Here is a 22,428-nt window from a genome sequence, read left to right on the forward strand (position 1 = left end):
AAAACTAAGGCCGAGTACTATTCAGGCATACACCATATATACGAATCGCATGTTATTAAAATTTTCCAGCAAGATTTATTGTGAATAATAATGAAAAGACATACTAAACCAGTTTTGCTTTACATTATTTATGATAAATGACTTTAATATTTCTAATTCTTAATACTCTATCATGTGTTGCGTAAGACGACACGTGTATAACATTGCGAAAAAATGATTTGCCTCACTATACATCTATGTTGAGGCCAGTTTGTTCTATGTTGTTCAGTCACATACCAAAACCTGTTTTTCACATGAATGGGAAGTCAAAAACTCACTTCGCAAAGGCATCAGATGCAAGAAGTTATCACACCACAGCATGAGGAACTTATAAAATTTGTTTATGAATGTAGGTAAAACACAAAATGCATATGAATATCTAGTATAATGTAGCATAAATTGCAAGTTGCGTACCTATGGAAACACTACATGTATGTAAAGTTATACATTTTATATTATAAACATATGTCTATTATTTATATATTTTTTATCAATTTAATTTATTCTCAACAGCATGGAATCAAGTCAACCATACGACAAACAAATGAATGTTGTGATGGCACAGAATGTACACAACTTTGCAGTAAGTAGTGATAAAACAAATTAAAATTAATTTATGACTTATATAATCTATATATATATATATGTATATATATATGTGTGTATAATATATACTGCTTATTTTTTAAGATTTCATCAAAATATAAAACTGAATATACCAAAGAAAAATATTGTGAACTTATATTTTGTTTAAATATTTTGTTTACTACAGATCCTAATTCAATAGTATATTACGATGGTGAGCCAAATGATAGTCTTCAAGGTAAATCATATCACTACTTATAGTTAAGTTTTACTAAAAAATGTTATTAATATTCTTCAAATTACTCATGAAATTATTTCCAAAATAGTATGTATATGAATGTGTGTATGTGTGCATGCATGTGTGCTGTATATGAGCGCATGTGTGTGTTTTGTACATAAATACATGCTGTTTACATATTTTATAATTGTGTACAATAATATAAACACAATTGTGTGATAGTTGCTTATCATACTTATTTTAATTAAGGTTGTACTGTATCCATGCCAGTATCACTAATAAAAATATATTGTTGCAGATTTTAAACCATTTGATTTAGAATCTTGGTGGGGTAAACGACTATTCAATAATATCACAAAGTCACTCTGAGACACTCAAATAGTAACAAGTGTTTCTTCCTGAAGGTGCAGTGCTAGATAGTATACAACAGCAGCTGTGACATACAAAATAACCAGTGTCACTTTCGGAGTGTAATTTAAACCTGATCAGGTCTGAAAGTTATTATAATGTCGAATATAACGTTCAAGAGTGAACTCGATATATATATATCGACTTCTATCAAATTATTAAGAAAGGTCATTGAAATTACACGCATAAATAACGTCACAAAGTCACTAGGCAGTAATATAAAATTCGAACATACGTGACAGCTTCAAACGTGCACGCGTGTGCTAGAGTAGTCAAACACATTGTTACCCGAAAATAATTTTGAATCATTTATATACATTTGTTAACGATCTTTTTATCAAATATAGATATTTCTTTATTGTTGCTCTATTGTTAGGAATTGCTCAATTTTAATATCATAGAGTGTTTTGACACTCTTGTACAGTGAGCTTCGTAACACTGGAGCAAGATCGCAGAACTTTCAGTAGACAATAAGGAATAATATAAAATATATATAATTGCAAGGCCATCATTATTAGAAAATATTGAGTTTCGATTAAGTTTTACAGTTACACCAAAGTTAGAAGGTGCAAGCTAAAATATACCATACGAACTAAGTAGAGCTAAACGAAAATTGCCCAATTTCTCTTTCCACCATGGTATGAATCCTCTGTGAGGTTAAATTTTAATTATAGAATGTTGTACATATCGCTACAATGATCGCATGAATGCATGATAGTCTTACGTATTACAAATTATATCCGAATACTACTCTTATGTAAGCGAAGATTTAGCATAAAAACGTAGACTGATAACATTTAAGAAAATTAATATACTGTTGCTCGCGGAATTGTAGTCAAATGCAATTCGCGTTACAGAGTATCATCAATTAAATTGTTATATCATGGCTGGTTAAATTGTTTCTACCGCCGTTGTGTTATATATTTTCGTCAAACTATTATACATTAGATAACATATATGTGAACCTTCGTCGATCATTTAAAACCGTTATGATCCATGTCCATGTATGTAACAGAAAACAATTTGCAACAGTAGTTGAAATGTAGTACAATGAAATTTGGCTAAATGTGGCTGAATTACATCATTAATAAATATTTCTTTATACATGTATGTGATATTCTTCCTCACTTCATATTTGATGTCTGATGATGTTCTTGTGAAACATAAATTTATCATTGAGTAAATATAATGAAGTAATGTGATGTATAGTATGTTCTAAAAGTTCAGTAATGATAAAAATATCTAAAAAATAAAGTATTTCATAGAAAATATATTGATAAATATATAGAATACTGGTATTAGCTCCGATTTCTCTGATCTTTACATATGTTATTAAGGATATGTTTCAGAATAATCTGCAATTTTAGATGTCACTTTTTATAAAAGAGTTATGAATAAAATAATTTTGAGGAAATAAGTATACCTGCGTGCGACAAATCCATAGTATTGTAAGTCTTTAACACCGTGCAATAAATATAATTTTAGAAAAATAAACATTAATCATTGCTCATTGTTTATTAAAAAATTATTGAAAAAGGTTTCTTAGATAGAGTTTAGTTTTCTGATACAATGTACATTAAAAATTTTGAATAGTACATATAAGCGGGGGAGGGGCGTGGTCCCTCCCCCAAAAAAACTTCAAACCTAATCTGACTTTTTTATGTGAAAAAACCAACGACATACATACCTAGATCAAGCATTTGCATACTTTCACTATAACAGCAAGTGAAGTCGGAATTTGGCAGTTTATAAGTGAGAGAGAATGTTGATTTGCGTTTGTTTTCTCACTTTTGACTTATATGACAAAAAGAGCAATTAACCTTAACAATTTTACTGTAAACAGTATGCGCGGATACACATACAAGAAAAAATACAGAATATAAAATATGATGTTTTGTTACATTTCTGGCATATACTTGAAGCATAAGTCCGATGTCTGAATGTTTCGGTTTTCTAGTTTTAATATTTCTTGCTTATTTGTATTTTTCAGCTTATATCCAAGTTATTTTCCCGAGCTTAACCTGCCATTATTATTAACATCTTATTTAGACTCCATATTTTTTTTCTTTTATATATTTTATATTTTTCTTTTACATATTTGTCTATAAATATATACTTAAGGGGATCCTGGAGTCGTCTGTTTTACCGACAAATTGACTCAATTTTCTTAAACACTTCTTTTTATTAGCTATACAGATTGAAAAATTCTTTTGTACAGCGAAAGTACTTATAATAACGAAGTGCGGAAAGCAGAGTTTTATGTAAAATTTAATGAAAAATTAAAAAATTACAGTTTTCGTTATCATATTCTGCATCAGCTCGTAACTTTACTTATTAATTATAAAAGTTCTGCAGTTTATCCATGCAAAAGCTTTTGCTTCCGTACTAGCCATGATATGAAAGAATAATACTAAAGTAATAGAAATGAGCTCAGAGATCAGTGTAAAAAGAATAGTGTTTATGAAAAAATAGTTTGGATGTGTGTGTGTGCGGAATATTTTTCCTACATTTTGGGGTAAAACAGAATAGAAGATTAGTTCCGCATAATTGTAATCGATGGAGCTGCAGGCAGACACAATCGTACTATCCTTGTCTCTTTCATGCGTAGAGTAATATTATGACAATGAAACTGTAGTTGTTAAATTTTTTGTCGAATTTTACATAAAACTCTGCTTTCCAGACTTCGTTATTATAAGTACTTTCATTATGCAAAAGGATTTTTTAATCAGTGTAGCTAATAAAAAGATTAGTGGTTGAAACTCTCTCGTATCTTGGTTTCCTCGATTGCACGCTCATCAAGCTGCGTTTGCAATCAGTCGGAAGACATTGTCGTATGTCGCACGTATGTCGTACCAATCACAACCTCACATGTGGTGTCTTCAATAAAATTACGTTTAAATTAAATTAACTACACATATATATATATATATATATATAATTAATATATATATAGAGTTAATTTAATTTATAATTTATATATATATATACATATGTCATAAGACGTTAAACTTGCACATTCTCATTATTTTGTTCTAATGCAAATATTTAAATTTTCAACATAGAATACATATATATATATATATTAAATGTATGTATATATATTAATTATGATCGAAAATTTAAATATTCATGTTTAAAAATCAAAATAATAAGAATTTCCAAGTTTAGGTATATATCCGGGTATCGGCACTTTTACTTTAACTACTAATATGTTATTAAAAAAGCAACATTTCTTTATTGTACCAAAACTTATTTGTAGAATCTCATTTGTATTTGTACGGTAATATATTTCCTCTCTTAGCACATTAAAATGACAGTGCACAAGGTGAAAAATATAATTCTTTACAAAGATTGATTGCCTATTTTGTAAATTGATATACAGCCACAAATAAACTTACTTCAGAAACATCTGTATATAATATATATAGTAATACCTGCAGTAATATAAGTCATAATAATTACACGCACTCTCTCTCTTTCATTTTGTACACTGTTATTGTAATTTATTATGAGAGAAAATATATTATCACAATACAACTACAAATAAGATTATAACAAACAAAATAAGATTACTACAATGAGATTCTAGAAAAGATTATGCAAAATTTTGATATGGAAAAGAAATATTGTTCCTTCAATAAGTCTAACATATGAGCAACTAAGTATGGCTAATTCTGTTACATTGCCCAAGATTCAAATAGAGGAGACAGCAATAATGAATTCACACTGGTATTTATCGCCCTCTAATCTCGCCTAACAATAACATGATGAGACTTACATGTCAGCGGATTTATTAATTATCTTAGCTAAAGAAAATCTGAAATAAGATGATGCGGTACGCGCCGTCAGTTGTCTGCGATTGTTATCGTAGATGGTACAGAGAGACACCAGTCACACATGATGCTCGTTTTAGCGCTGAAAAATTATCCGTCACATTTTTCACTTATATCTCTGCAACCAGTAGAGATATCGACATCAGTAGCAAAGCATTACATTGCACGTATTCTGTTTTCCATGGATTAGTAGTTTATAAGGGTAAGAATAATGAGCATTCGTTAATTAGCGTGGAAGTACGTAGGCCTTGCCTCGTGCCGCTATCCCAAATCTATAATTTGAATACTCATTATTCGTGTCATTAAAAAAAAAATTTAAGAGTCACCGCCAAATAAGCAGGGTGAATAAGAACAAACATAAACTTGTGCTCACGCAAGAAAACAAAAAGAAGATGAACAGTTTTAACATGGTTTCACATGTGAATTCATATATGCGGTTATCAAACCATTTTATTTGTTTTAATCTTTTCGGAAACCAAAACATATAAATAAATAAAAAGTAAAACTTGGAATGAAAAGAACCTGTTTTTTTCAGTATGTGTGTGTGTGTGTGTGTATATGTATGTTGCACAATCTGTGTGATGTAACAATCTGAATATTAGTACAGTAAAAAAGTTGCGAATATTATATGAAGAATGTTGTGTACATGATAATAATAAGTGATAATAGAATATATGAAATACACATATATATTATTGACATATAAACATTTTGATTAATTCAGTATTCAACTTATTAATTTATTATCTCACAGTAGTGATGCGAATTTAGTGACTAGCTTGCACGAAAATTTTTCTCGCCATGCACGCACACACAGCCGGCTCGGTCTTTCGGTGTGAGCCACACGGACGCGATCGGCAATCGTCGGCGCGCCGAGCGAGAAAGAATATCATTCTCTCCTTCTCGCTCTCGTTCCCGCTCAGCGAGCGAGCCTAATTCTTTCTCGCCTATATCGCTTGAATCGCGGGTGCGACTCTCCTCTCTCTCCTCTCTTCTCTATGACAATACTGAAAGTTTTCTCTACTCGGCGCGCCGAAATTATTATGTATAATACTTTATTATTAATATTATTATTTGTAATATTTATTATTTGTAATTTTATTTGTAATTGTATAATAATGCTACAAATAATACAAATTTTTACAAATAAAATTTGTAAAAATTTGTACCATTTGTAATATTATTTCCAATAGTATTAATAATATTCGACGTCAAGAAAATGAAATATATGTTATTAATTATGTTGCGGAGGCGGGCAGGTTTACAGGTTTGACTATTGAATTGTTTAATATTTTAAGAATAATTTTAAGTTGTACAAGGATTGTTGTAAAAGAACATTTGAAGTTGTAAAAGAATCAAGAAGTATGAAATGAAACCACCTTGCTTTTATTACAATACCCTCTAAATTAACAAATATTCTTCATACAGTATAAAATAATCTCAAAAAACAATTATAACCGTGAAATTTTCTATCTGCGTGAAAAAAAATGCATAAAATATATCTGTTTCATCGCTCTAAATGAAAAAACTCTCAGAACAATGTCATAGTTGTTCAGTGCACTACTCAATAAAAATATAATGTTTGTATGTTTGGAGAATATTTGTTAACTTAGAGGATATTGAAATAAAAGCAAGGTGGTTTCATTTCGTATTTCTTGATTCTGTTACAATATTCTTTTATATTTCACATTACATCCTTGTACAACTTAAAATTATTCTTAAAATATTATTAAACAATTCAACAGTTAAAACTGTAAACCTGCCCGCTTCCGCAAAATAATTAATAAAATATTTTTCATTTTCTTGGCGCCGAATATTATTAATACTATTAGAAATATTACAAATGATACAAATTTTATTTTAAAAAATTTGTATTATTTGTAGCATTATTATACAATTACAAATAAAATTACAAATAATAAATATTACAAATAACAATATTAATAATAAAGTATTATGCATAATAATTCGGCGCGCCGAGTACAGAAAACTTTTCAGTATTGTCATAGAGAGGAGAGGAGAGAGAGACAGTCGCGCTCGCGATTCAGATTATAGGCGAGAAAGAATTATGTTCGCTCGCTGAGCGAGAACGAGAGCGAGAAGGAGGGAATGATATTCTCTCTCACTCGGCGCACCGACGATTGCCGATCGCGTAGTTCACACCGATAGACCGAGCCGGCTGTATATGCGTGCATAGCGAGGGAAATTCTCGTACAAGCCCGTCACCAAATTCGCATCATTGTCTGACAGTTTTCTTAAAAAAAAAAAAATGTGCAAAAGAACGAATATCTGACAGCAGTATTAGGGACAGGAATATATCCAGCCGGTGCGGGAACTTTTTTTATCTGAGTCAATGCAGGACCATAATAACTTCTCCGCCGGTGCGAGGGAATGGTGGTCGTTCCCTTTAGAAAATTCGCAACTGCGACTTACGGAAATCGAGAACCCCAACCCGCTGGGTGATGGATTCGTACACTGTCGCCGCCGCCAGATATTCGTCTGCCAGCTCTAAAACTTATTATGTATTGGGTGAGTGCAAAAGTTCGTGCGGAGTTTGTGAGTAAAAGTCACACAGTGATTAGGCAAACAAAAATCTTTATTCAATCAATGATATATTCTCCATCGTTTTCTATAATCTTTTCCCAACGTTCTGGCAGCATACGGATGCCCCGATCATAAAAACTGCACGGTTTAGATTCGAAGAACGAAGAGACGCCGTTTTTTAAGGCCTCCAAAGAGTCAAAATTTTTTCCATTTAAATAATTTTGCAATGACCGGAACAAGTGATAGTCAGATGGTGCGATATCAGGAGAATACGGTGGATGCGTTAAGACATCCCATTTCAGGCTCTTCAGTTTGCGCAGCGTCTTTTTCGAAACGTGTGGTCTGGCGTTGTCATGATGAAAGACGATTCCCTTGCGATTTGACAAAATTGGACGTTTCTCTTTTATTTCTCGATTCAGATTGGTTAATTGGCGACAGTACTTGTCCGAATCAATCGTTTCGCCAGCGGGGAGAAGCTCGAAATAGATTATGCCCTTGCAATCCCACCAAACAGAGAGCATCACCTTCATCGGGTGCAAACTGGCCTTTGGCATTGCGTCACCATGCTCACCTGATTGTTTCCATGTCCGTTTGCGCTGAACATTGTTGTAGAGGATCCATTTCTCATCGCCCGTCACTAGTCGATCCAAAAACGACTCGTTATTGAGCCGCCCGAGTAAAGAAACGGCTGCAGAAATTCGCTTGATTTTGTTCTTCTCGGTCAGCAAATGGGGCACCCATATATCGAGCTTCAAATCGAATCCCATCTTTTTTAAACGCCGAAAAGCGGTTGATCGGTCAACGTTTAGTGCTGTAGCAACTTCTTCTGTTGAAATTCGCGGATTATTGAGCACTAAAGTACGCAAAACATCGTCATCAATGTCAGAAGGTCGACCAGAGCGTGGCTCGTCTTCAAGGTTAAATTCTCCGCGCCGAAATTTAGCAAACCATTTTTCCACAGTTCGTTTAGCTGGTGCTTCATCCTGACAAACATCCTGAATGTTTTTTACGGCTGCGGCAACGTTTATTCCCTTCCGAAACTCGTAAAGCATAACATACCGTAAATGCACCTTATCGATACTCATTTTTAAAGTGATATTTCTCGAAGCAGTTTGTATGAAAACAAATGATTTTTTTTTTAATAACAGCTGAAGACGTCACCTTTCCAACGTTATATAATATGTAGATGGAAGTATTAATGACAACACTTTACGACGCTTATAACTCCATCTATTGAAACTCCGCACGAACTTTTGCACTCACCCAATATTTGCTAGAGAATTATGACATCAAACATTTGAAAGTCTCTTTTGCGAAACTCCATCGCATTTCATTAATACGCAAATAGATTGAAATGACATAATTTTTAATTAAATAGATGTTTGTATTATATATTTACATTTGTATTATATATTTATTTATAAATTGTCCTATTTGTGTCGTGTTTGGTGTCTTTTTAATGGTAAAACATCTCATGAAGCCATTGCAATAATTTTTAAACGAATAAAACGCGAAACATAAAAGTTGTAATTTTCATGAAGATATTTAAAGTCGTGAGTTCACTGCTACGGAGAGATTCCCGATATCGCGAAAGCGAGAGTGAGAACGAGTAAAGAGCAAGCGAGATGTCACTATGAAAAGCGATACGTAAACAGATCGCCGCGAGCTTCGGCACTTTTCGAGGAAGTGTCATCTCGCTTCCTCTTTACTCGTTCTCGCTCTCGCTTCTGCAACGTCGGGAATCTGTCTGTAGTGAGGAACTCAGGCATTTAAATATTTTTTAACATGAAAATTACAACTTTTACGTTTCGCATTTTACCTGTTTTAAAATAATTGTAATGGCTTAATGAGATGTTTTATCATTAAAATAACACCAAACACGACAGAAATCGGGCAATTATTGAATAAATATATAATACTAATATTGAATATGTAGTCAGTTAAAAAATATGCGATTTGTGTCGTGTTTAGTGTCATTTTAATGGTAAAACATCTCTCTTAGCCATAGCTACAACTTTCCCACCGATAAGGTGTGAAGTAAATGTTTATTACTGCTACAACTGTTAGATAAGAGTGTTAGTGACACTTACAAAACGAACTCATGACAACGATTCTCCACTGTCTCTACACAAATGCATATTGTGCGAGTTGGTATATTCGGTGATATACAGGGTGCACGATTTATCTGAAGACATTGAAATATCTCGAGAACTATGCATTGGATAAAAAAAGTGGTTAATGAAAGTTGTTAGTCTCGAAGGGGGACATCCAATGATACCAAACTCGACCTCCCACCCCACCCCCTGGGGGTGAGGGTTGGGGGCAACTTTGAAATCTTAAATAGAAATCCCCATTTTTTATTGCAGATACGGATTCTACGCCACAAAATACGTAAATTTTGTCCGAAACTTTTTTTTTGATTCGTGATAGATGACGCTGTAATCGCAAAAAATTATATTTTCCGCAATTCTCCAGAAATGATCATTGGATTGAGAAATAAAAAATACCTGTTCAATATTTTTAAAGAACATAATAAAAGTTATTCCCCCCTATCCTCTCGGGGTAGGGTGGGTGATAACGTTCAAATCTCAAATGAGGACCCACATTTTTCATTGCAGAATTAGATTGTACGTGAAATTTTTATTGAAACAATTTTTTTCATTCATGATAGATAGCGTTGAATTTTTCCGAAAAACTACTTTTAGCGTTACACAGGAACAACGACGAGGACGTAGTAGTTTTATGTTCCCTTCGGATGCTTTTTTAATATGAGTCCCCTTACGTCTCACAGATCGGGGTGCTTTTTAATGTGAATCCTCTTGCCTTTCACTGTTCAATTAATTAGAGTAAGTGTTCGAAATTTTTACCTTCAACTTCAATACACTTATTGATCCTTTTTTCAAATGACTGTACACAGGATAGGAGCATATTTGCGGGAGTTTCAGCGCAAGCGTTTCTTATGCGTTCTACCATGTTTTCATGAGTTGTTGGCACTTGTTGATAAACCTTATCTTTTAGGTAATCCCACAGAATGAAATCCGGCGTTCTTTAAAATGTTCTTTAAAAATGTTCTTTATGTATGTTCTTTAAAAATATTGAACAGATATTTTTTATTTCTCAATCCAATGATCATTTCTGGAGAATTGCGGAAAATATAATTTTTTGAGATTACAGCGCCATCTATCACGAATCAAAAAAAGTTTCGGACAAAATTTACGTATTTTGTGGCGTAGAATCCGTATCTGCAATAAAAAATGGGGGTTTCCGTTTAAGATTTCAAAGTTGCCCCCAACCCCCACCTCCAAGGGGTGGGGTGGGAGGTCGAGTTTGGTATCATTGGATGTCCCCCTTCGAGACTAACAACTTTCATTAACCACTTTTTTTATCCAATGCATAGTTCTCGAGATATTTCAATGTCTTCAGATAAATCGTGCACCCTGTATACTACTGCTCCAGTGGTACAATGTGTCGCGTAATGATGTCACTGACACAATGATATATACGTATATGCATTTGGGAAACAGTGAAAAATCGGTGTTGCGCGCTGACTTCGTGCGTGCCGCACATATAAGCAGCTCGAAAAAAACGTCCGACGAAAGCGTTACGATGTTACGCATGATAACGCGAATAATCAGCTAACAAATATAAATAATAATCCATATCGCGAGCAAAAGGTGATAGTAAAGGAAGTGGAATGCATAAATTACCTGCTTCGTAATCTGTACAGGATGCTGAGAATCGTATCACAAACGACTCAGCCGAAAATGCAAAGAAAACGTGGCTTTGCGCAAATACGAAATGTTGTAGAAAACAACATTGTAAATATGCGAAGAGAATTGAGAAAAGCAGACGCTATACGAAATAAAGAAGGGCGACCTCATTATTACAAGGTTATGGAATTACAAAAGATATTTTAAATATTCCTAGTCATATTTATGGTGAGCATAAACGATGTAAAGAACGCGGTCATACATGCACAGATGACCGCGACGAAATGGAGAAAAATTATGTACCATTTTTGAAGTTGCACGGTCTGTAAGTGAAAATAGAAGATGCTTTCAGATTTATAAACGCTCATTCCGATAGCTTGTTATGTAATGTAACAAATAATCGTGCAGAATCGTTCAATTCGATAATCTGCGAAAACATCGGTGGAAAGCGCATTCATTTTGATGAACGAGGCTCTTACAATGTCAGAATTGCAGGAGCAGTATATACGCAACAAGTTCTAACGCAAGTGCATAAAGACATGTGCAAAAGTGTCCCTCCCATTGTCCAGAAATTGGAAAAAGGATGACAGATAAAAGTTGTGAAAAACAGAGAATCTCGACTAATAGATGGAAGATAAAAAAAAATAAAACGCGTGTCGGGAGCAGATCGTTATTACGGCCCGCAATCGCAAAAACCAGATCTTCCATTTGAAGTATACGAGCTATTTCGAAAAAATCATTTGGAAAAGTTATTCGAAAATAGTAGAGGCAGAGAGAAAGTTGAATGCAATATGAAAGGTCAAAATGAATTCGAATTATGGCATTCATTGAGACGCGAAATGTTGACGGCATCCAATTTTGGAACCGTGTGCCGCATGAGACCAACAACGTCTTGCGCAGGGGCTGTAAAAAATATTTTGTTTCCTCCGTTTATCGACACCGTAGCCATGAAATATGGTCGTGAAAACGAAGAGAACGCAAGGAAAGAATTGAGCGCAAAGCTGAATAAAAAAATAAAAATTTGCGGATTATTCATTGATGATGAAAATCCATGCTTAGATTCTCCTGACGGACTCATTGAAAAAGATGATCTCGTCGAAATCAAATGTCCTTTGTCAGCTGAGCATTTAACAGCAGACGAGGCTATAAAGACATTGCCTCAATTGAGAGGCATTTTTGATAGAAAAAATCCTAATGAAATGAATCGGAATCACCGATATTTTTATCAGGTTCAAGGGCATTGAATATAACGCAGCTAGATTACTGCATTTTTGTTATATGGACATCAAAAGGTTTTAAAACGTTACGTATTAACAAAGACGTTGCTTGTTGGAAGAATAAAATGCTACCCTATTTGACACGCTTCTATAATGAATGCATGCTTCCGAAAATCTTGGACAACCGCCATAATAGGCATATGTCAATTAGAGATCCAAGATATATAATGGAAGCTAAAGAACAAGCATGCAAAAAACTTATTAGTCGAAAAACTAACCGACGAGATATAGAAAGAGAAAGCATCCAAAAGAGCAAACGATTAAAATCAAATGTTTTGCAAACTACTGCTTCTCTAGATTTGGAGCAAGATGACGATTGTGTCATTGTTAATTACTCAAATGACAAACGAAATCTAACAACAGATGATGTGGTGAGACATAAAAAAATTCTGGGTAACATGATTGCGCTCCTATTTCTTTCGTGAAAGAAAATGTCTTGCCTAGATGCAGCAAGTTAAACGACGAATCGTTGGATCGATTTTTACGCGTCGTAAGAGAAATTTCTGCATTTGAAACATAAAGTGTGCTATATTTAGAATTACCTCATATAATCGTAGCTAATCAGAACAATAAGAGCTTACAGATCATTGAAAGTAATTGCAGTGATCATTGGCGATGCATTTTCCTCGATGGCACCAAACTTCGCGTGTACGACAGTTTACCTAACTGTATGTACGATAAGTTGGTAGCTAAAGAGAAAAATTATATTCTTCGCCGTTATCCGCAAATAAGCGAAAGTAACATCATTTTTGAAAATGTTAATACACAACCAGATTCCACGTCTTGTGGAATTTATGCTGCAGCTTTCGCTACAACTATAACATTAGGCGGAAATCCTTGCGATGAAAAATATTCCAAGGATGTATTATGCATGAGACAACACTTTTACAAAATTATAGAAGGCAATAAACTGTTGCCTTTTTCAAGGCGAAAAAAAATTATTCTTAAAAAAAACCTCGAATAAATATCTTCGAGAGAAAAGATGTCTTGATGCAATGTTTACAAAAGTCGGGGAGACGAAAAAAAATATATTGGTTGCGTTCTCACGGGAATGGGCGATAGAGGAGCCCATTCTATATTCTCTTTTATATAATATTCTCGTGATATATTTTATTAATATTTGTAAATTTATATGTATCATATTAAATTATACAAATATATAAATGATTATATAGTTACGTATAGTTTACATAAAACAACTTTTGTAAATATATTATTTGCATGTTGAATACATACAAATTCCTCTGAGAATACATGCACCGAAAGAAACACAGCGAAAACAGTGTGAACCATATTATGGAATTGTATTCTAAATATGTGTGCGACAAAAATAGATATCTATGTGCTGTTAAATCATTTGTATACTTGTACAGGACGATAAAACACTAAAACTTCAAGATATCATGTCTCAACACATAGAATACAATGTAAAAGGCTTTCTACTTTTCACTGCGATTTTTATGTGTGTTCTAAATGATTACTTTATGTATAGACTATATTTCGATATGCATTGCGAATATTGAAGATCTATAATATATATTATGTATACTATATGTTTTCATAATGGGTGCATTCAGTGAAGAAAACCGCTCAGTGAGCGGTTAGTGACTATTAGTCCTTACTGTTCCTTACACTCAGACCATTAACGTTGACGAATTACTCAACAGTTGCGCAACTGTTGAGTGTTGTGAACGCACCCAATGTATATTTTCGCAATATACGTGGAAACGTGTCTATATGTACATATCGATAAATGTCGATAACGAAACTGTAAGTGTTGGTATTACCGACATTATTAGTTCCGCTCAGATGAGGGCGCAATCCCACTGGAGTTCGGTCGCCGCTCCAGGATCCTGTAACATCCCACCATATTAAAATTCCCTATCTTCTCACCAAAACTCACCATACCTTTTCCTACCCAATCAAATCCTTACCTATCATCGACTAATCCAACTGCAACGCCGCCTACAAACACCTCTGCAATCAACAGGTACCTCTGCCGTCTTTTATCATTAATTATAATATAATATCATTAATACTCGAAACTATTTACTGAATCATCACCTATCTTCTTCTTTCTCTCTCTTCCTTCTACCTTCTTGCTTCGTTTAATAAGCGATAGATTATCAAACAACTAAATAACACAAAAATAATCATAAATAGCATATTTTGAAATAAAATTAACATTAACATAGGACTGAAGCAGACATCGACATAGTAAATATATAAAATAGGAAAAGAGAGAATAAGAAAATTTAAGAAATAAATTTAGAGCTAGCTTATAAATTCATTTGTCTCGGGGACTAAGAACGATTTCGTTCGGGCACAGCCGCGCACATATTGGAATGTGTTTATGTTATAGATATCATCGAGTGATAGCTGTCCCACGTACTGCGAACTAAACAAAAGACGTGAAAACAAAGACTCGAAGAGGAAAATAATTTCCTTTCTTTCTTCTATTTTTCTTCTTTTTAAATGATATTAAATAATTGCCATCATATTTCGCAAATAATTCCTCAAATATTATTGTCAAACCGCCTATCCTAATGTATATGCGCTTTAGAATTGTAAGAGGATCTATTCGTATTATTTAACTTTAACGATTACTACGCCCGAATGAAATAATCTTTTTAAGTTTCCAAATCTTATATTATACCAAAGAAATCAAAAACATTTCCATTTCTTAGTAAACATAATTTTATTAATAAATCAGCCAACAACGAGACAACTGAATTACCAAGACGCTACATTATGATTAAGTTAAATCTAATTACTAATAATAACATTGTTTATATCTTTTAACAATAAATAATGAAGGGTGAATTAGGAAAAGATGCTCAATTGATATCCATAGTGTCGGGCTTGGTATAAAAAGGGCTCGGCTCTTCGCGCGCTAGGCAGTCCTCGTCAGTCTCTAAGCAGTCTCTTGTTAGCCTCCAATTAGCCAACAGACAATCTTCGCTGAGCCTCTTGTTAGCCGACTGCCAAGGGATCTTGAGCCTGGAATCAAAAGGTCGGTATTAAAGATTATTGTTCTTGGGACTCCGTCTGCAAATGCTAAGACGTTTGTTAAGACGTAAAATCCAAATCATTAAAGGTCGAACGAGCCTCTTTTCCTCATAATGATATTATAGAGAAACATTTCTTTTACTTGAATAAATAATTGAGCCAGCTATTAACTACATTAAATTTAGTGTATGAATTTTTAAACTTAACAATATAGAATAATTTCATAATATATATATATATGTGTGTACAGATTTCTTTACCTCTCTTCCCTCTTATTCATCTTCATTCTTTTTCCAGACGCTGTGCTTTAAAATTCCCATGAGCCACGTTCCACCGTTCCTCTTTTCTTTACTTAAGAGTGTTGTGCTTGAACACGAGCACCATTCCTTCCTTTTTCCCAGAACTCAGTGCTTGAACCACGAGCACAGTTCTTCTCTTCCTTACTTCCCAATCAGCACGAAAATATTAAAAAAATGTTTTTAAAATATTCTTTTAAATATTTGAAAACATTTAAAAATCATTTTTTAAACGTTAAAATAATGAAATAAGTTCCCTTTTTTAATTGAAAAAAACTTTTTTAGCGTTTATAAAATTTATTTTAAACGTTTAATAAATGTTTGTTGTAACATCTAAATAAATGTTTCCATTGAACGTTTTTAATTTTTAAAATTTNAATATTCATGTTTAAAAATCAAAATAATAAGAATTTCCAAGTTTAGGTATATATCCGGGTATCGGCATTTTACTTTAACTACTAATATGTTATTGAAAAAGCAACATTTCTTTATTGTACCAAAACTTATTTGCAGAATCTCATTTGTATTTGTATGGTAATATATTTTCCTCTCCTAACATTAAAATGACAGTGCACAAGGAAAAATAATATTTGCAAGGATTGATTGCCTATTTTGTAAATTGATATACAGCCACAAATAAACTTACTTCAGAACATCTGTATATAATATATATAGTAATACCTGCAGTAATATAAGTCATAATAATTACACTCTCTCTCTTTCATTTGTACACTGTTATTGTAATTTATTATGAGAGAAAATATATTATCACAATACAACTACAAATAAGATTACTACAATGAGATTCTACAAAAGATTCTGCAAAGTTTTGATGTAGAAAAGAAATATTGTTCCTTCAATAAGTCTAACATATGAGCAGCTAAGTATGCTAATTCTGTTACATTGCCCAAGATTCAAATAGAGGAGACAGCAATAATGAATTCACACTGGTATTTATCGCCCTCTAATCTCACATAACAATAACATGATGAGACTTACATGTCAGCGGATTTATTAATTATCTTAGCTAAAGAAAATCTGAAATAAGATGAATGCGGTACGCGCCGTCAGTTGTCTGCGATTGTTATCGTAGATGGTACAGAGAGACACTAGTCACACATGATGCTCGTTTTAGCGCTAAAAATTATCCGTCACATTTTTCATTTATATCTCTGCAACCAGTAGAGATATCGACATCAGTTGCAAAGCATTACATTGCACGTATTCTGTTTTCCATGGATTAGTAGTTTATAAGGGTAAGAATAATGAGCATTCGTTAATTAGCGTGGAAGTGCGTAGGCTTGCCTCGTGCCGCTATCTTAATCCATAATTCGAATACTCATTATTCGTGTCATTAGAAAAAAAAATATAAGAGTCACCGCCAGATAAGCAGGGTGAATAAGAATAACATAAACTTGTGCTCGCGCAAGAAAACAAAAAGAAGATGAACAGTTTTAACATGGTTTCACCATGTGAATTCATATATGCGGTTATCAACCATACATTTTATTTGTTTTAATCTTTTCGGAAACCAAAACATTAAATAAATAAAAAGTAAAACTTGGAATGAAAAGAACCTGTTTTTTTTCGTATGTGTGCGTGTGTGTGTGTATATGTATGTTTGCACAATCTGTGTGATGTAACAATCTGAATATTAGTACAATAAAAAAGTTGCGAATATTATATGAAGAATGTTGTGTACATGATAATAATAAGTGATAATAGAATATATGAATACACATATATATTATTGACATATAAGCATTTTGATTAATTCAGCATTCAACTTATTAATTTATTATCTCCAGTAGTGATGCGAATTCGGTGACGAGCTTGCACGAGAATTTCTCTCGCCATGCACGCACACACAGCCGGCTCGGTCTTTCGGTGTGAGCCACGCGGACGCGATCGGCAATCGTCGGGCGCCGAGCGAGAGAGAATATCATTCTCTCCTTCTCGCTCTCGTTCTCGCTCAGCGAGCGAGCCTAATTCTTTCTCGCCTATAACCTGAATCGCGGGTGCGACTGTCTCTCTCCTCTCTTCTCTGTGACAATACTGAAAAGTTTTCTCTACTCGGGCGCCCGAAATTATTATGTATAATACTTTATTATTAATATTATTATTTGTAATATTTATTATTTGTAATTTTTATTTGTAATTGTATAATAATGCTACAAATAATACAAATTTTTACAAATAAAATTTGTAAAAATTTGTATCATTTGTAATATTATTTCCAATAGTATTAATAATATTCGACGTCAAGAAAATGAAATATTGTTATTAATTATGTTGCGGAGGCGGGCAGGTTACAGGTTTGACTATTGAATTGTTTAATATTTTAAGAATAATTTTAAGTTGTACAAGGATTGTTGTAAAAGACATTTGAAGTTGTAAAAGAATCAAGAAGTACGAAATGAAACCACCTTGCGTTTATTACAATACTCTCTAAATTAACAAATATTCTTCATACAGTATAAAATAATCTCAAGAAACAATTATAACCGTGAAATTTTCTATCTACGTGAAAAAAAATGCATAAAATATATCTGTTTCATCGCTCTAAATGAAAAAACTCTCAGAACAAAGTCATAGTTGTTCAGTGCAATACTCAATAAAAATATAATGTTTGTATGGTTGAAGAATATTTGTTAACTTAGAGGATATTGAAATAAAAGCAAGGAGGTTTCATTTCGTATTTCTTGATTCTGTTACAATATTCTTTTATATTTCATATTACATCCTTGTACAACTTAAAATTATTCTTAAAATATTATTAAACAATTCAACAGTTAAAACTGTAAACCTGTCCGCTTCCGCAAAATAATTAATAAAATATTTTTCATTTTCTTGGCGCCGAATATTATTAATACTATTAGAAATATTACAAATGACACAAATTTTATTTGTAAAAATTTGTATTATTTGTAGCATTATTATACAATTACAAATAAAATTACAAATAATAAATATTATAAATAATAATATTAATAATAAAGTATTATGCATAATAATTTCGGCGCGCCGAGTAGAGAAAACTTTTCAGTATTGTCATACAGAGGAGAGGAGAGAGAGACAGTCGCGCCCGCGATTCAGATTATAGGCAAGAAAGAATTAGGTTCGCTCGCTGAGCGAGAACGAGAGCGAGAAGGAGGGAATGATATTCTCTCTCGCTCGGCGCGCCGACGATTGCCGATCGCGTGGCTCACACCGATAGACCGATCCGACTGTATGTGCGTGCATAGCGAGGGAAATTCTCGTACAAGTCCGTCACCAAATTCGCATCACTGTCTGACAGTTTTCTTAAAAGAAAAAAATATGCAAAAGAACGGATATCTAGCGGCGGTATCAGGAGCAGGAATATATCTAGCTGGTGCGGGAACTTTTTTTATCTGAGTCAATGCAGGACCATAATAACTTCTCCGCCGGTGTGAGGGAATGGTGGTCGTTCCCTTTAGAAAATTCGCAACTACGACTTACGGAAATCGAGAACCCCAACCCGCCGGATGATGGGTCCGTACACCGTCGCCGCCGCCAGATATTCGTCTGCCAGCTCTAAAACTTATTACGTATTTGCTAGAGAATTATGACATCAAACATTTGAAAGTCTCTTTTGCGAAACTCCATCACATTTCATTAATACGCAAATAGATTGAAATGACATAATTTTTAATTAAATAGATGTTTGTATTATATATTTACATTTGTATTATATATTTATTTATAAATTGTCCTATTTGTGTCATGTTTGGTGTCTTTTTAATGGTAAAACATCTTATGAAGCCATTGCAATAATTTTTAAACGAATAAAACGCGAAACATAAAAATTATAATTTTCGTGAAGGTATTTAAAGTCGTGAGTTCACTGCTACGGAGAGGTTCCCGATATCGCGAAAGCAAGAGCGAGAACGAGTAAAGAGCAAGCGAGATGTCACTATGGAAAGCGATACGTAAACAGATCGCCGCGAGCTTCGGCACTTTTCGAGGAAGTGTCATCTCGCTTCCTTTTTACTCGTTCTCGCTCTCGCTTCTGCAACGTCGGGAATCTGTCCGTAGTAAGGAACTCAGGCATTTAAATATTTTCTAACATGAAAATTACAACTTTTACATTTCGCATTTTACCTGTTTTAAAATAATTGCAATGGCTTAATGAGATGTTTTATCATTAAAATAACATCAAACACGACAGAAATCGGGCAATTATTGAATAAATATATAATACTAATATTGAATATGTAGTTAGTTAAAAAATATGCGATTTGTGTCGTGTTTAGTGTCATTTTAATGGTAAAGCATCTCTCTTAGCCATAGCTACAACTTTCCCACCGATAAGGTGTGAAGTAAATATTTATTGCTGCTACAACTGTTAGATAAGAGTGTTAGTGACACTTACGAAACGAACTCATGACAGCGATTCTCCACTGTCTCTACACAAATGCATATTGTGCGAATTGGTATATTCGGTGATATATACTACTGCTCCAGTGGTACAATGTGTCGCGTAATGATGTCACTGACACAATGATATATACGTATATGCATTTGGGAAACAGTGAAAAATCGGTGTTGCGCGCTGACTTCGTGCGTGCCGCAACATGTAAGCAGCTCGAAAAAAACGTAACGAAAGCGTTACGACATTACGCATGATAACACGAATAATCAGCTAACAAATATAAATAATAATCTATATCGCGAGCAAAAGGTGATGGTAAAGGAAGTGGAATGCATAAATCACCTGCTTCGTAATCTGTACAGGAAGCTGAGAATCGTATCACAAACGACTCATCCGAAAATGCAAAGAAAACGTGGCTTTGTGCAAATACGAAATGTTGTAGAAAACAACATTGTAAATATGCGAAGAGAATTGAGAAAAACAGTCGCTATACGAAATGAAGAAGGGCGACTTCATTATTACAAGGTTATGGAATTACAAAAAGATATTTTAAATATTCCTAGCCATATTTATGGTGAGCATAAACGATGTAAAGAACGCGGTCGTATATGCCGAGATGACCGCGACGAAATGGAGAAAAATGATGTACCATTTTTAAAGTTGCACGGTCTGTAAGCGAAAATAGAAGATGCTTTCAGATTTATAAGCGCTCATTCCGATAGCTTGTTATGCAATGTAACAAATAATCGTGCAGAATCGTTCAATTCGATAATCTGCGAAGACATCGGTGGAAAGCGCATTCATTTTGATGAACGAGGCTCTTACAATGTCAGAATTGCAGGAGCAGTATATACGCAAGATATACGCAACAAGTTCTAACGCAAGTGCATAAAGACATGTACAAAAGTGTCCCTCCCGTTGTCGAGAAATTGGAAAAAGGATGACAGATAAAAGTTGTGAAAAACAGAGAATCTCGACTAGTAGATGGAAGATAAAAAATTAAAACGCGTGTCGGGAGCAGATCGTTATTACGGCCCGCAATCGCAAAAACCAGATCTTCCATTTGAAGTATATGAGCAATTTCGAAAAAATCATTTGGAAAAGTTATTCAAAAATAGTAGAGGCAGAGAGAAAGTTGAATGCAATATGAGAGGTCAAAATGAATCCGAATTATGGCATTCATTGAGACGCAAAATGTTGACGGCATCCAATTTTGGAACCGTGTGCCGCATGAGACCAACAACGTCTTGCGCAGGGACTGTAAAAAATATTTTGTTTCCTCCGTTTATCGACACCGTAGCCATGAAATATGGTCGTGAAAACAAAGAGAATGCAAGGAAAGAATTGAGCGCAAAGCTGAATAAAGAAGTAAAAATTTGCGGATTATTCATTGATGATGAAAATCCATGCTTAGGTGCTTCTCCTGACGGACTCATTGAAAAAGATGGTCTCGTCGAAATTAAATGTCCTTTGTCAGCTGAGCATTTAACAGCAGACGAGGCTATAAAGACATTGCCTCAATTGAGAGGCATTTTTGATAGAAAAAATTCTGATGAAATGAATCGGAATCACCGATATTTTTATCAGGTTCAAGGACATTGAATATAACGCAGCGAGATTACTGCATTTTTGTTATATGGACGCCAAAAGGTTTTAAAACGTTACGTATTAACAAAGACGTTGCTTGTTGGAAGAATAAAATGCTGCCCTATTTGACACGCTTCTATAATGAATGCATGGTTCCGAAAATCTTGGACAACCGCCATAATAGGCATATGCCAATTAGAGATTCAAGATATATAATGGAAGCTAAAGAACAAGCATGCAAAAAATTTATTAGTCGAAAAACTAACCGACGAGATATAGACAGAGAAAGCATCCAAAAGAGCAAACGATTAAAATCAAATGTTTTGCAAACTACTGCTTCTCTAGATTTGGAGCAAGATGACGATTGTGTCATTGTTAGTTACTCAAGTGACAAATGAGATTTAACAACAGATGATGTGGTGAGACATAAAAAAATTCTGGGTGACATGATTGCTCCTATTTCTTTCGTGAAAGAAAATGTCTTGCTTAGATGCAGCAAGTTAAACGAC

The 22,428-nt window shown here is 33.8% G+C and overlaps 1 pseudogene; it reads left to right on the plus strand.

Annotated features, from left to right (window-relative positions):
- The first annotated feature begins 134 nt into the window (after window positions 1–134).
- LOC112589998 (MAPK regulated corepressor interacting protein 2-like) lies at window positions 135–1,565 on the plus strand (annotated as a pseudogene).
- The last annotated feature ends 20,863 nt before the right edge of the window (window positions 1,566–22,428 follow it).

This window comes from Harpegnathos saltator, unplaced genomic scaffold (genome assembly GCF_003227715.2).
Source record: "Harpegnathos saltator strain DR-91 unplaced genomic scaffold, Hsal_v8.6 scaffold689, whole genome shotgun sequence".
Classification (NCBI taxonomy): domain Eukaryota; kingdom Metazoa; phylum Arthropoda; class Insecta; order Hymenoptera; family Formicidae; genus Harpegnathos; species Harpegnathos saltator.